The following is a 13341-nucleotide window of genomic DNA, read 5'->3' on the forward strand; positions in this document are numbered from 1 at the left end:
GCGGTTCCCCCTGCCACATTCCCCACTTCCGCGGGGGAGCGGCACACCGCCGGCCGGCTCTCTCGGGGGCTGCACAGGTGTTCCCCTTAGATGTTCCCCTTAGATGTTCCTGGTGCATGCCGTCTCTCTCCTCCTTTATAGTCCTTCCACCAATCCCAACTCTGCTACCCACACGCCGAGTACGCTGCTCTCCTCCAATCAGGAGCAGGTCCCACAGTTTATTGGTTGAACTGGAGGCAGCTGTGTAGAAGCTGTTTCTCCCTTCTCAGCGCCATATTGTGGGAGAGCAGATGCATAGAATAAGTCCTAATTCCAGTAACTTAGTCTAGTCCAGGTTGCTCCCCACAGATCCCCCTTTCTATTTTTGGCGTTGATACGCGCCTGTCTTCGGTGCCCCGCGGCACACACTCTGCTCTGCTTGCTAGAGTTGCCCACAGGTTCTTACAAGTCCTATCAATCAGGCAAACCAAATCCGGGTCCTTTCTTCGCCATGTTGTGAGGAGGTTTTTAGGTGCTGATGCGTGCCTGTGTTCGGTGCCCTGCAGCGCATGCTCTGCTCTGCCTGCAGGTGCTTACAAGCCCTAGCAATCAGGCAAACCGAATCCAAGCCTTCTCATTGCCGTATTGTGGGGAGACTTATTGGTGTTGATAACGTGCCTGTCTTCGGTGACCTGCGGCGCATAAGCTGCTAGCCGCCCGCAGGTGCTCATCGCCTCACTAATCAGGCAGACCGAATCCAAGCTCTCTCATTGCCATGTTGTGGGGAGGCCTTTCTATTTCTCTATTTCTCTATGTCCGGGCATTCCTATTTCTCCCATTTTACTTCTATCTTCCAGCATTCCTATTTCTCTCATTTTACTTCTAAACTTCTGTTTCTCTTATCCCTGCGGCTTCCCGGCGCCCGCCCCGAGGCTGCTTCTCAGCACTTCCCGGCTCTGAGCCGCTTCAGCCCGCGCCTCTCTCATCTGCGCGGCTTCCCGGCTTTGCGCGGCTTGGCTTCGCGCGCTCCGCGGTCTCCACGCCCTTCGCGTCCGCACCACGGCCTCTCGCCAGCCCCGCGTTCCCTATCTATTCATGCCCCGTGCTCTCTCTGCACGCGGCGGCTTCCGCGAGTCACACAGCGTAGCTTACGTCTCTGCCACTAGCATTCAATCCAAGTTCCCCGGACTAACCTGGCGAATTCCAACCTGGCGGCCCACGTCTCTGCCTCTGGTTCCAGATCTTCACCTCTTGCTCCATGGGGTGACTTGAAGAATTCCAAGCTGGCTTACGTTTCCGCCTCGGCCTGCACTCACGGCTTCATCCTCCCTAACATTTTTCTCTACCCGGTATATTTCCCTAAGTTTTCTTCCAACAATATTCCTCTCATTTCTCCTGGCTTCTCCCCACAGTCCGTATCCGAGTCCAAGCCTCCTCCAGGTTTCACTTTCGCTTTCAATCTCCTAGCTTCCCCGCCATAGTCCGCATCCGAGTCTATGAAAGCTTTCACTTTCGCTTTCAATCCTAACTTCTTTCCCACAGTCCGTATCCGAGTCTATGCCTAGGCTTTCAATAGCTTCTTCCGGCACCTTTTCCATCCAGCTTTCCCCTAGGCTCTTTGCTAGTCTCTCTCTCCGGTATTTTCCACTTCTTCCCTTTTCTTCCCTCCTAAGTTTCCTATCTGAGTCACGGCACCATTATGTCGCCCCCTGTCGTCGTGGAGGAATGACACAGGACCCTGCACTGTTCTTCTGTCTGCTCGGCCCTCCCCGGGTTTGCTGCTGGTTCTTCCCGGGTTGGCTGCTGGTCCTTCCCAGGTTGGCTACCGTCCCTTCCACCTCCGTGGAAGGGCGGTTCCCCCTGCCACATTCCCCACTTCCGCGGGGGAGCGGCACACCGCCGGCCGGCTCTCTCGGGGGCTGCACAGGTGTTCCCCTTAGATGTTCCCCTTAGATGTTCCTGGTGCATGCCGTCTCTCTCCTCCTTTATAGTCCTCTTCCACCAATCCCAACTCTGCTACCCACACGCCGAGTACGCTGCTCTCCTCCAATCAGGAACAGGTCCCACAGTTTATTGGTTGAACTGGAGGCAGCTGTGTAGAAGCTGTTTCCCTTCTCAGCGCCATATTTTGGGAGAGCAGATGCATAGAATAAGTCTTAATTCCACTAACTTAGTCTAGTCTGAGTTGCTCCCAGTTGCTCCCCACAGATCCCCCTTTCTTTTTATTTTTGGCGTTGATACGCGCCTGTCTTCGGTGCCCCGCGGCACACACTCTGCTCTGCTTGCTAGAGTTGCTCACAGGTTCTTACAAGTCCTATCAATCAGGCAAACCGAATCCGGGTCCTCTCTTCGCCATGTTGTGAGGAGGTTTTTAGGCGCTGATGCGTGCCTGTGTTCGGTGCCCTGCAGTGCATGCTCTGCTCTGCCTGCAGGTGCTTACAAGCCCTAGCAATCAGACAAACCGAATCCAAGCCTTCTCATTGCCGTATTGTGGGGAGGCTTATTGGTGTTGATAATGTGCCTGTCTTCGGTGACCTGCGGCGCATAAGCTGCTAGCCGCCCGCAGGTGCTCATCGCCTCACTAATCAGGCAGACCGCATCCAAGCTCTCTCATTGCCAAGTTGTGGGGTGGCCTTTCTATTTCTCTATTTCTCTATGTCCGGGCATTCCTATTTCTCCCATTTTACTTCTATCTTCCAGCATTCCTATTTCTCTCATTTTACTTCTAAACTTCTGTTTCTCTTATCCCTGCGGCTTCCCGGCGCCCGCCCCGAGGCTGCTTCTCAGCACTTCCCGGCTCTGAGCCGCTTCAGCCCGCGCCTCTCTCATCTGCGCGGCTTCCCGGCTCTGCGTGGCTCGGCTTTGCGCACACACTCCGCGGTCTCGCACTAGCCCAGCATTCCCTATCTACTTGTGCCCCGCACGCTCTCTCTGCGCACGGCAGCCTCCGCGAGTCACACAGCCCCAGCTCACGTTTCCGCCACTAGCATTCAATCCAAGTTCCCCGGACTAACCTGGCGAATTCCAACCTGGCGGCCCACGTCTCCTCCTCTGGTTCCAGATCTTCGCCTCTTGCTCCCCGGGCTGATTTGACGAATTCCAAGATGGCTTCCGTCTCCGCCTCGGCCTGCACTCACGGCTTCATCCTCCCTAACATTTTTCTCTACCCGGTATGTTTCCCTAAGTTTTCTTCCAACAATATTCCTCCCTCATTTCTCCTGGCCTCTCCCCACAGTCCATATCCAAGTCTAAGTTTCTTATAGGTTTCACTTTCACTTTCAACCTGCAGTCCGTATCTGAGTCTAAGTTTCTTCTTGCTTTCACTTTAAATCCTAACTTCTTTCCCACAGTCCAAATCTGAGTCTATGCCTAGGCTTTCGATAGCTTCTTCCGGCACCTTTTCTGTCCGGCTTTTCCCTAGGCTCTTTGCTAGTCTCTCTCTCCGGTATTTTCCACTTCTTCCCATTTCTTCCCTCCTAGGTTTCCTATCCGAGTCACGGCACCATTATGTCGCTCCCCCTCTTTGTGGAGGAGCGACACTAAACCCTGCCTAGGCTTCATATCCGAGTCACGGCACCATTATGTCGCTCCCCGTCTTCGTGGAGGAACGACACAGGACCCTGTGTTGTTCTTTCATCTGCTCGGCCCTCCCCGGGTTTGCTGCTGGTTCTTCCCGGGTTGGCTGCTGGTCCTTCCCGGGTTGGCTACCGTCCCTTCCACCTCCGTGGAAGGGCGGTTCCCCCTGCCACATTCCCCACTTCCGCGGGGGAGCGGCACACCGCCGGCCGGCTCTCTCGGGGGCTGCACAGGTGTTCCCCTTAGATGTTCCCCTTAGATGTTCCTGGTGCATGCCGTCTCTCTCCTCCTTTATAGTCCTTCCACCAATCCCAACTCTGCTACCCACACGCCGAGTACGCTGCTCTCCTCCAATCAGGAGCAGGTCCCACAGTTTATTGGTTGAACTGGAGGCAGCTGTGTAGAAGCTGTTTCTCCCTTCTCAGCGCCATATTGTGGGAGAGCAGATGCATAGAATAAGTCCTAATTCCAGTAACTTAGACTAGTCCGGGTTGCTCCCCACAGTTGTGGGTTTTTTGGAGTTTTTCTGGTTTTTGTTTTTTGTTTAGATAGTACTTAGCCTTGCCCTTATGTGTCATTAGTGTAGTTGGCATAGCTAGTGTGGTACCATAGTGAGATCAGCAGGTAGTCCCCTTGTCGTCCCTTTACTTTCTTAAGTATTGCCATGAGGATAGCTCTTTAGTTAGTGTTTGTGGACAGAAATCTTAGCGCAGATCAGAGAGAATAGTTAGGGACACCAGCATGGAAGGCCTTGAGGACTTTGAGGCCAAAACCAGCCCTCAGCCTGAGCTCCAGTTGTTGTCCCTCCTGGGCTGGGGCAGCTTTGGCATTGTGTTTCTGGCCTGCCAAGTGTCCAGCGAGTGGCAGGTGGCAGTGAAGCTGTTCCAGGAAGATCAGAGCAACCCCTTTGACACCAGACTCACTGCTCAGCCTGGACCTGTACGAGAGGCCTATGGCGGAACTGGTTCGTCACCACTGGTGGTTCATCCCCTTACAGGAAGAAGCCAAGGGTGACGAGGTGACCCTAATGCATTCCCTGAGGGTTCCTGAAGACCCAGAGGGCCAGGAGTACCTGGCAGGCCGGGGTCTGCTGCCGGGTGCTGGAGCTATGCTGCTCTGGTGGTCCCAGTCCTGTGTGTCCCTGCAATGGGACTCATGGAGCCTGGAGCTGGTGCAGTCCTGTGGGGAGGGCGCCCATTGGCCTGTGGCCTTGCCGCACAACCTCCCAGTTGTATGGGGGCGCACCTGCATGTGTGGCCTTGAGGGAAATCCAGAGTGTGCCTGCCCTTCTCACTTAAGAGCCCCTGTCACCTCAGGGCTACAGGGCCTAATCCTAACCCTGCCGCCACTTCCCTGCTACCTGCCTCTCCTCTCCATGGTAAACTGCAAGAAGAAAGGAGCCCCGGTGCCAACCCAGCTCCCGAGCCTTGTCCCTGTGGCCGCCCCCTCCAGCCCCAAGAACAGTGGGGACCCAATGGTGCCAGAGGTCTCAGCAGCTGAGCCTGAGGAGGCTGGGACCTCAGCAGTTGCCTCTGTCCTGAGCAAGGGCCAGCAGGGGCTCGGCAAGAGGATTGACAGGAGGATCGTCAGGTTCCTCCTTCGGGCCTGCTGCATCTTGCTGGTCCCAGCCAGCGCCTGGGGTCCCCGCAGCCAAAAAGCGCCACCCCACCCAACCTCCCCCCTCCCAGCCCACCTCGGGGCATGTCAAGTACGGGGTCCGCCCACTAAGCTGCCTGAGAGTGTTCATTTGCTTGGCATTTTTGTGTGTTTCTCATGAATAAAAATCGTAACTATATAAAAAGTAAATTTAAAAAAGAAAACAAAAGAAAAAAACCTTGAAAGAAAAATAAACAATAAACAAGGATGGTGTAAGAGGGCTGTATATGGAGTAGAAACATAAGTAAATAAATTATTTGTATTTCAAATGAATAATGACCACACTGAATATGGGAAATGGGGCAGGGGGAATAACCGAACTGCATATTGAAGGGGGAAAAATGCGTTCACCCAAATGTGCGTTTATCTCTATGGAGAAAACTTAGAAACAATGATACTGTGATGGGAAGAGAGGGTACAGCACTGTGGCTAGTGGGTAATGCTGCCACCTGCAGTGCCAGCATCCCATATGGGCACCGGTTCAAGTCCCAGCTGCTCCACTTCCGAGCCACCTCTCTGGTATGGCCTGGGAAAGCAGTAGAAGATGGCCCAAGTCCTCGGGCTCCTTCACCTGCGTGGGAGACCTGGAAGAATCTCCTAGATTTGGATTGTCACAGCTCTGGCCATTGCGGTCATACCAGCGGATGGAAGACCTCTCTCTCTCTCTGCCTCTGCCTCTCTGTAGCTCTTCCTTTCAAACAAGCATCTTTAAAAAAAAAAATAACAATGAGAGCACATCCACTACCAGATCTTGGTATTTAAATGATATTCTCTGCTGTAAGAAAATAGAGCTTCTCGGTTGGCACCGCAGCTCACTAGGCTAATCCTCCGCCTTGCAGCGCCGGCACACCGGGTTCTAGTCCCGGTCAGGGCGCCGGATTCTGTCCCGGTTGCCCCTCTTCCAGGCCAGCTCTCTGCTGTGGCCAGGGAGTGCAGTGGACAATGGCCCAAGTGCTTGGGCCCTGCACCCCATGGGAGACCAGGAAAAGCACCTGGCTCCTGCCTTCGGATCAGCACGGTGCGCCGGCCGCAGCGCGCCGGCCGCAGCGGCCATTAGAGGGTGAACCAACGGCAAAGGAAGACCTTTCTCTCTGTCTCTCTCTCTCACTATCCACTCTGCCTGTCAAAAAAATAAAATTAAAAAAATTTTAAAAAAAAAGAAAATAGAGCTTCTCAGAAAAACAGCTGATTGCAGAGGGGCATGGAATGCCTGATTTTATAAGAAAGTAAAGAATCGCTCCAAGAAGAATGAGGACATACACAGGAGCCATCATAAAGGGGTTCCTAGTGTCAAATACGGGAATCAGGGGCAGGTGTTGTGGCACAGGGGTTTATGATAGCTAAGGATTATAATTCATTAAACAAATCACAATTCGTAAGTCCATATTGATGTAAATAAATAAGGGACAGCTCTTCCATTAACTAATAAATGTACAAAGCATGATGAAATAAGAAAACCACCATTCTGCAGCCATCAGAGTAATAATTAAGGAAAATGTCATTAATGAATGTTAAAACTAGTGGATAGTATGATGATTTACAGGATAATCTCTAATAATTTCCTTACAAAATACGTGTTAATTAAAAAGGAAAAATAATACCTTAACCAAGTGATGAGAGGGACACATCAACATTATATGGGTTCTAATATGATGGCTGTGGTACTGATGCCAAAGTTGCATTAACTGGGGGCCAGCATTGTGCTGTAGCAGGTTAAACCTCTGCCTGCAGCACCAGCATCCCATGTGAGCTCTGTTTTGTGTCCTAGCTGCTCCACTTCCACTTCAGATCCCTGCTGATGTATCTGGGAAAGCAGCAAAAGATAGCCCAAGTGCTTGGGACCCTACCACCCACGTGGGAGACCCAGATAGAGTTCCAGGCTCCTGGCTTCAGCGTGGCCCAGCCATGCCCATTTGGGAAATGAACCAGCAGATGGAAGATAACTTTCTCTCTCTCTGCACCTCTGCCTTTCAAATGAATAAAATCTTTAAAAATAAATGCATAAACTTGAATCTAATCATGGAGAAAGACAACCCCAACTGAGAGACATTCTAAAAAAAATAACTGCTCTATACTCTAAATATAACAGCGTTGTAAAAGACAAAAAATGAAGAATTTTTCCAAACTAAAGAGACATGACAACTAAATGGAAGACATGGTCTAGAATTTTCTTTTGCTAAAAAGGAATTTGGGGGAAATAGGCAATATTTGAATAAAGTCTAGATTCATAGATTAGGTAATACTACTTTGTCAATGCTAAATTTTTACTTTGGTAACTATACTATGGTATTATGAAAATGTCCTTGTTTTTAAGAAATATATACTGATGGGGCCAGCATTGTGGCATAGCAGGTAAAGCCACTGCCTGCAGAGCCAGTGTCCTATATGGGCAGGGGTTCGTGTCCCAGCTGCTCCACTTCCAATCCAACTCCCTGCTAATGTACCTGGGAAAGCAGCAAAGGATGGCCCAAGCGCCTGCGCCCCTGTACCCACATAGGAGACCCAGAAGAAGCTCCTGGCTCCCAGCATCAGATAGGCCCAGCTCCGACTGTGAAAGGCCATCTGGGAAGTGAACCAGCAGATGGAAGACTTTCTCTCTCTCTCTCTCTCTCTCTGCCTCTGTCTCTCTTTAACTCTGCCTTTCAAATAATAAATAAATAAATATTTGTTAAAAAAGCATACAGTCAAAACTTTACATATATACATATATATATATACTGACATATTTAGAATAAAGTGCCCAAGTGGCATCATATCTGCAAACTGATCTTAAATGGTTCAAAAAATAATATGTGAAAAAGCAAAAGGAGTTTGATAAAACCAGCATATTAAGCTGCTGACATTCGGGAAATCTGGATGAAAGTATTGGGGGGGGGGTAGCACTTGCTAGGCTTGGTCCAGGTTCTTTTCTCCATGTGAGAAAGGATTCAGAGAAGAAACATTGGTAAAGATAAGCAAGAAACTAAGATTTATTGAAAGTGAAAGTACACATTCAAGGGATAAGAGCAGACAAGCTCTAGAGAGAATGACCTGCAGTCAACAAGGGTCAGAGTTGCCCATACAATATGAGGTATAGGGGTAGTGGATGGGACAGGGCTTAACTGAATATTCAAAGGAGGCAGGGTGGGGCATAAGTGCTGCCCACCTCTGCGCCTTTTTTGGGAATCTTGAAAGTGCCATGGTGTCAGGTACATGATGGGAGTGAATGTGCCAACCATGGTAATTTTATTATAATGACATAAAGATCATCACAGGAACACAGCCTGTTGCCATACTGGATATTTTTAGTAGGCTTCTAAAGCAGTGAAACCCTGGCAGCAAATTCCCCTCGCTGCTGCCTTGGCAGCTATGATCTGCATGGTAGGAATAGGGTTGGGGCAGTGTACATGCAGCTGGGGCAAACATGGAGCTACAGTTCAGCTCCTCTTTGGTAGCTACCTCCCTGCCCATATCAAAGACTATATGAGGATTTTTTATACTATTCTGTCAACTGTGGGGAGCAACTCGGATTAGACTGTTACTCGAATTAAGACTTATTCTATGCATCTGCTCTCCCACAATATGGCGCTGGGAGATGAGGAAACAGCTTCTACACAGCTGCCTCCAGTTCAACCAATAAACAGCAGGACCTGCTCCTGATTGGAGGAGAGCAGCGTACTCGGCGTGTGGGTAGCAGAGTTGGGATTGGTGGAAGAGGACTATAAAGGAGGAGAGAGACAACATGCACCAGGAACATCTGAGGAACACCTGAGCAGCCCCCGAGAGAGCCGGCCGGCCGTCTGCCGCTCCCCTGCGGAAGTGGGGAAGGTGGCAGGGGGAACCGCCCTTCCACAGAGGTGGAAGGGTCGGTAGCCAACCCGGGAAGAACCAGCAGCAAACCCGGGGAGGGCCGAGCAGACAAAAGAACAGCGCAGGGTCCTGTGTCATTCCTCCATGAAGACGGGGAGCGACAGTCAACTTTTGTGAAAGTCTGAAATTATGTCAAGATAAATAACAGGAGTTAACTACATGATGAATCTGATACAAGACTTCAATTGGCATCTGTAGTACCCAACTTTGACCTAGTGGTTAAGATAACAATTAGAAAGCCTGTGCCTCATATCTGAATACTGGGTTTGATCTCTGACTCCTGCTCCTAATTCCAGATTCCTGCTAATGCAGACCCTGGGAGGCAGAAATGATGACTCAAGTAGTCGGGTCCTTGCCACTGTCTGTCTATCACACACACTCTCTCTTTCTTTGCTTCTCAAATTCATAAATAAAATTTTAAAAATAGGGGCAAGTGCTGTGGCATGGCGGGCAAATCCACCACCTGCAGTGCCAGCATCCCATATGTGTGCCAGTTAGAGTCCCAGCTGCTCCAGCTCTCTGCTTTGGCCTGGAAAAGCAGTAAAAGATGGCCCAAGTTCTTGGGCCCCTGCACTGGTGTGGGAGACCCAGAAAAAGCTCCTGGTTCTGGCTTTGGATCAACCCAGCTCCAGACATTATGGCCATCTGGGGAGTAAACCAGTGAATGGAAAACCTCTCTCTCTCTCTCTCTCTGCCTCTGCCTCTTTATAAATCTTCCTTTCAAATAAATAAATAAATCTTTTTTAAAGTTTTTAAATAAAATTTTGTCTTTAGGATGTTCATTATTCTAATTAATTGATCTCTCACATGGGAGACCCAGAAGAAGCTCCTGGCTCCTAGCTTCAGATCAACCTAGCTCCAGCCATTGTGGCCATTTGGAGAGTGAACCAGCAAACTGGTTCTCTCTCTGCCTCTACCTCTCCCTCTCTTTAACTCTGCCTTTCAAACACACACAATTTTTTTAAAGATTTATTTATGGGCCAGCGCCATGGCTCACTTGGTTAATCCTCCGCCTGCAGTGCCAGCATCCCAAATGGGCGCCGGTTCTAGTCCCGGTTGCTCCTCTTCCAGTCCAGCTCTCTGCTGTGGCCCAGGAGGGCAGTGGAGGATGGTTCAAGTGCTTGGGCCCCTGCACCCGCATGGGAGACCAGGAAGAAGCACCTGGCTCCTGGCTTCGGATCGGCGCAGCATCAGCTGTGGCGGCTATATGGGGAGTGAACCAATGGAAGGAAGACCTTTCTCTCTGTCTCTCTCTTTCACTGTCTATAACTCTACCTGTAAAACAAAAAAAAAATTTATTTATTTGAAAGACAGTGTTACAAAGATGCAGAGGCAGAGAGAGAGAGGTCTTCCATCCTCTGGTTCACTCCCCAGATGGCCACAATGGCCGGAGCTGTGCTGATCCAAAGCCAGGAACCAGAAGCTTCTTCCCAGTCTTCTATGCAGGTGCAGGGGCCCAAGGACTCGGGCCATCTTCTACTGATTTCCCAGGCCTTAGCAGAGAGCTGAATCAGAAGTGGAGCAGCCAGGACTCAAACCAACGCCCATGTGTGATGGGCACTGCAGGCAGCGGCTTTACCCACTATGCCACAGCACCGGCCTCCAACACATAAATCTTTGAAAAGAAAAACAAAGTTCTACTATGTTTCTGTGGATTCCTTCCTGAGAAGAAGAGTGTGGTGGGGCAAGAGGCGCAGAGTCACCATATAGACCCCAGGAGTCTGGTGAAAGCAGGCCTGAGGCAAGCAGCCTACAGACTCGTTTATTTCAGTTGCTACAGCAGCTTATATAGCCAAGGAAGCCAATCTGGTCAAGGGGTGGTCTATGCCCTAACAAATCACAGCTGGTTGCCAGGCGGTTTCCAAAGCCATCCAATCACAGCCTGTTGCCAGGCAGTTTCCATTACCAGTGGCCATCTTGGCACTGCCTTCTCATTCCACCATATTTCCCTCTTTTCGTTATATAGTCCAACTTTTCCGATATAAAGCTTGAGAAATTGCATCCCAGCAAGGAAAAGTGACATGCAGCATGCCCAAAATTGAGACTATCAAACACAGAGTTAACCTGCAAGAAAATGTTAATAAACAAGTACTAGGAAACATGTGCAGCATCATTAATAATGAAAGAAATACAAAATAAAAGTCCCACGGCACTTCTATTAAATTACCAAAAATGAATAAAACAGACAGAACTCAATGTTAATAGGATTGTGAGAAAAATAAGTGTATTTGTGCATTGGGAGTGCACTACAAACAAGCAAAATCTTTCTAGAGAGAAATTTGGCAATAGCTGTCAAGAATCATAAAAGTGATCAGACTCTCAACCTGAGTAAAGCTACATTGGGGAACACATCTTAAGGAGATCATTCATCCAAGTTGATTCCCTTTCCCAGGGGCCTGACTAGTGCCTCTCTCAGGAAAGTAGCAACTTGGAAGAAAATCCGGCATGCCCAAATGCTCTAGGAGACAAGGGGATGCTTGCTTCTTTTGCCTGCTTTGGACTGCCTACATGTACTCACTAAGCTCCTTCTGGATGGATTATATGCACTGAATTCCTCTCTGTCTCCACATAGGCCAGATGCATTGATGTACAACAAGTTTCTTTAGTCATCAACTATGACCTTCCCACCAACAGGGAAAACCATATTCACAGAATTGGCTGTGGTGGACGCTTTGGTTGTAAGGGTGTGCCTATTAACCTGGTGACAGAAGAAGATAAGCAGACTCTTCGCGACATTGCGACCTTCTACAACACTTCCATTGAGGAGATGCTGCTCAGTGTTGCTGACCTCATCTGAGATGGACTGTCCTGCCACCTAGCCCCAGCTGGGGTTCAGTCCTGGGGGGCTGAGGAGCAGCAGGAGCAGGGAGGGGAGGGAGCCAAGGGATGGACATCTTGTCATTTTTTTTCTTTGAATAAATATCACTTTTTGAGGCAAAAGGAAAAAAAGGAGATCATTTAAAGGAAACAAAACTAGATTTGAACACCAACGATTACAGCAAAATAATAAGGTATAGCAACAAACTAGAAACAATCTAAATGCTCATATAAGGAAGCATGGTTGACTTGAAACAGGCCATAGTGAAACATAGCCCCATCCCTGATACTTCTGATATAGAATCTATCAGGCCCTAGAATCTCCTTCTTGGCTTTCAGTTCCTCTGACTCCAACTTGATGATTACAAGTCAACTTCTGATTAAAGATCAACTTAAATTAGGGAGTGGTGCATAGGTCAGGCCAACCCCCTGAAGACCCCAAGTAACAAGACTCAGAATCTGATGATGACCCCTATAGTTAACATCCAAATGCAAAGTGAGATGCTTCTTAGAAACCCCGGGCCTTGATAAAGTAAAAATCAATCTACCTACAGACCCCAGACAGACTGGCACCCACCTTACCATCACATCATTCTCAGAAAAAAACACCAAATGTCCTGTTTCTGACCAAAGTAGGCCATGAGCACTGTGAACCAAACAGAGACCTGCCACAAGTTGACCATGCACTGCTCAACCTCTATTTTAAGCTATAAGAGTCATTACTCAGGATTAACACTGTGGAATAGTGGGTAAAACTGCTGTCTACGGTGCCAATATCCCATATGGGCACCAGTTTGAGTCCCAGCTGCCCCACTTCTGATTCAGCTCCCTGCTCATGGCCTGAGAAAGAAGCAGAAGACAGCCCAAGTGCTTGGACCCCTGAACCTGTGTGGAAGACTGGGAAGAAGCTCCTGGCTCATAGCTTCAGATTGGCCCAATTCTGACCACTGAGGCCATTTGGGGGAGTGAACCAACAGATGGAAGACCTCTCTCTCTCTCTCTCTCTCTCTCTCTCTCTGCCTCTCTGGAACTCTACCTTTCAAATAAATAAATAAATAAAAAGATTCATTACTCTTAATCTCTTTCACTTGATCTTAGCCAAAAGGCCGAGAAGCGATGGTCTCAATCTCTTTCAGAGTCTAAGAATTGAACAATAGGTACACAACCCCTTGCTCTGTGCTTTGTTAAATAAATGCCCATTTTCTTTCATCACCCAGTGTCAGTGACTGGCTTACTGCATATCAGGTGAGATTCTATTACAATAGTAGAGTAATTAACATGTATTTGAGATTTTATAATAATAGTAGAGTAATTCATTAACTTATTATTACATTATCACAGGGAATGTCAATAAGAGGACCACATATGGCACGAACCCTACCAAGGATATATGTAGGAGCCAAAGAAACGCTTGGATTTGTAATTAGTTGATGATTTAAAAAATATGACTTGCTCTTTAATGAG

The 13341-nt window shown here is 48.9% G+C and overlaps 1 non-coding gene across 1 annotated transcript; it reads left to right on the top strand.

The window, feature by feature from the left end:
- Window positions 1-11428: 11428 nt before the first annotated feature.
- Window positions 11429-11572, top strand: LOC127490858 (small nucleolar RNA SNORA67). The gene has a single exon (XR_007919249.1). It is a non-coding gene; the product is annotated as a small nucleolar RNA SNORA67 (small nucleolar RNA).
- Window positions 11573-13341: the final 1769 nt, after the last annotated feature.

This window comes from Oryctolagus cuniculus, chromosome 6 (genome assembly GCF_051225735.1).
Source record: "Oryctolagus cuniculus isolate XC-2025 breed Fujian yellow rabbit chromosome 6, ASM5122573v1, whole genome shotgun sequence".
In the NCBI taxonomy this organism is placed as follows: domain Eukaryota; kingdom Metazoa; phylum Chordata; class Mammalia; order Lagomorpha; family Leporidae; genus Oryctolagus; species Oryctolagus cuniculus.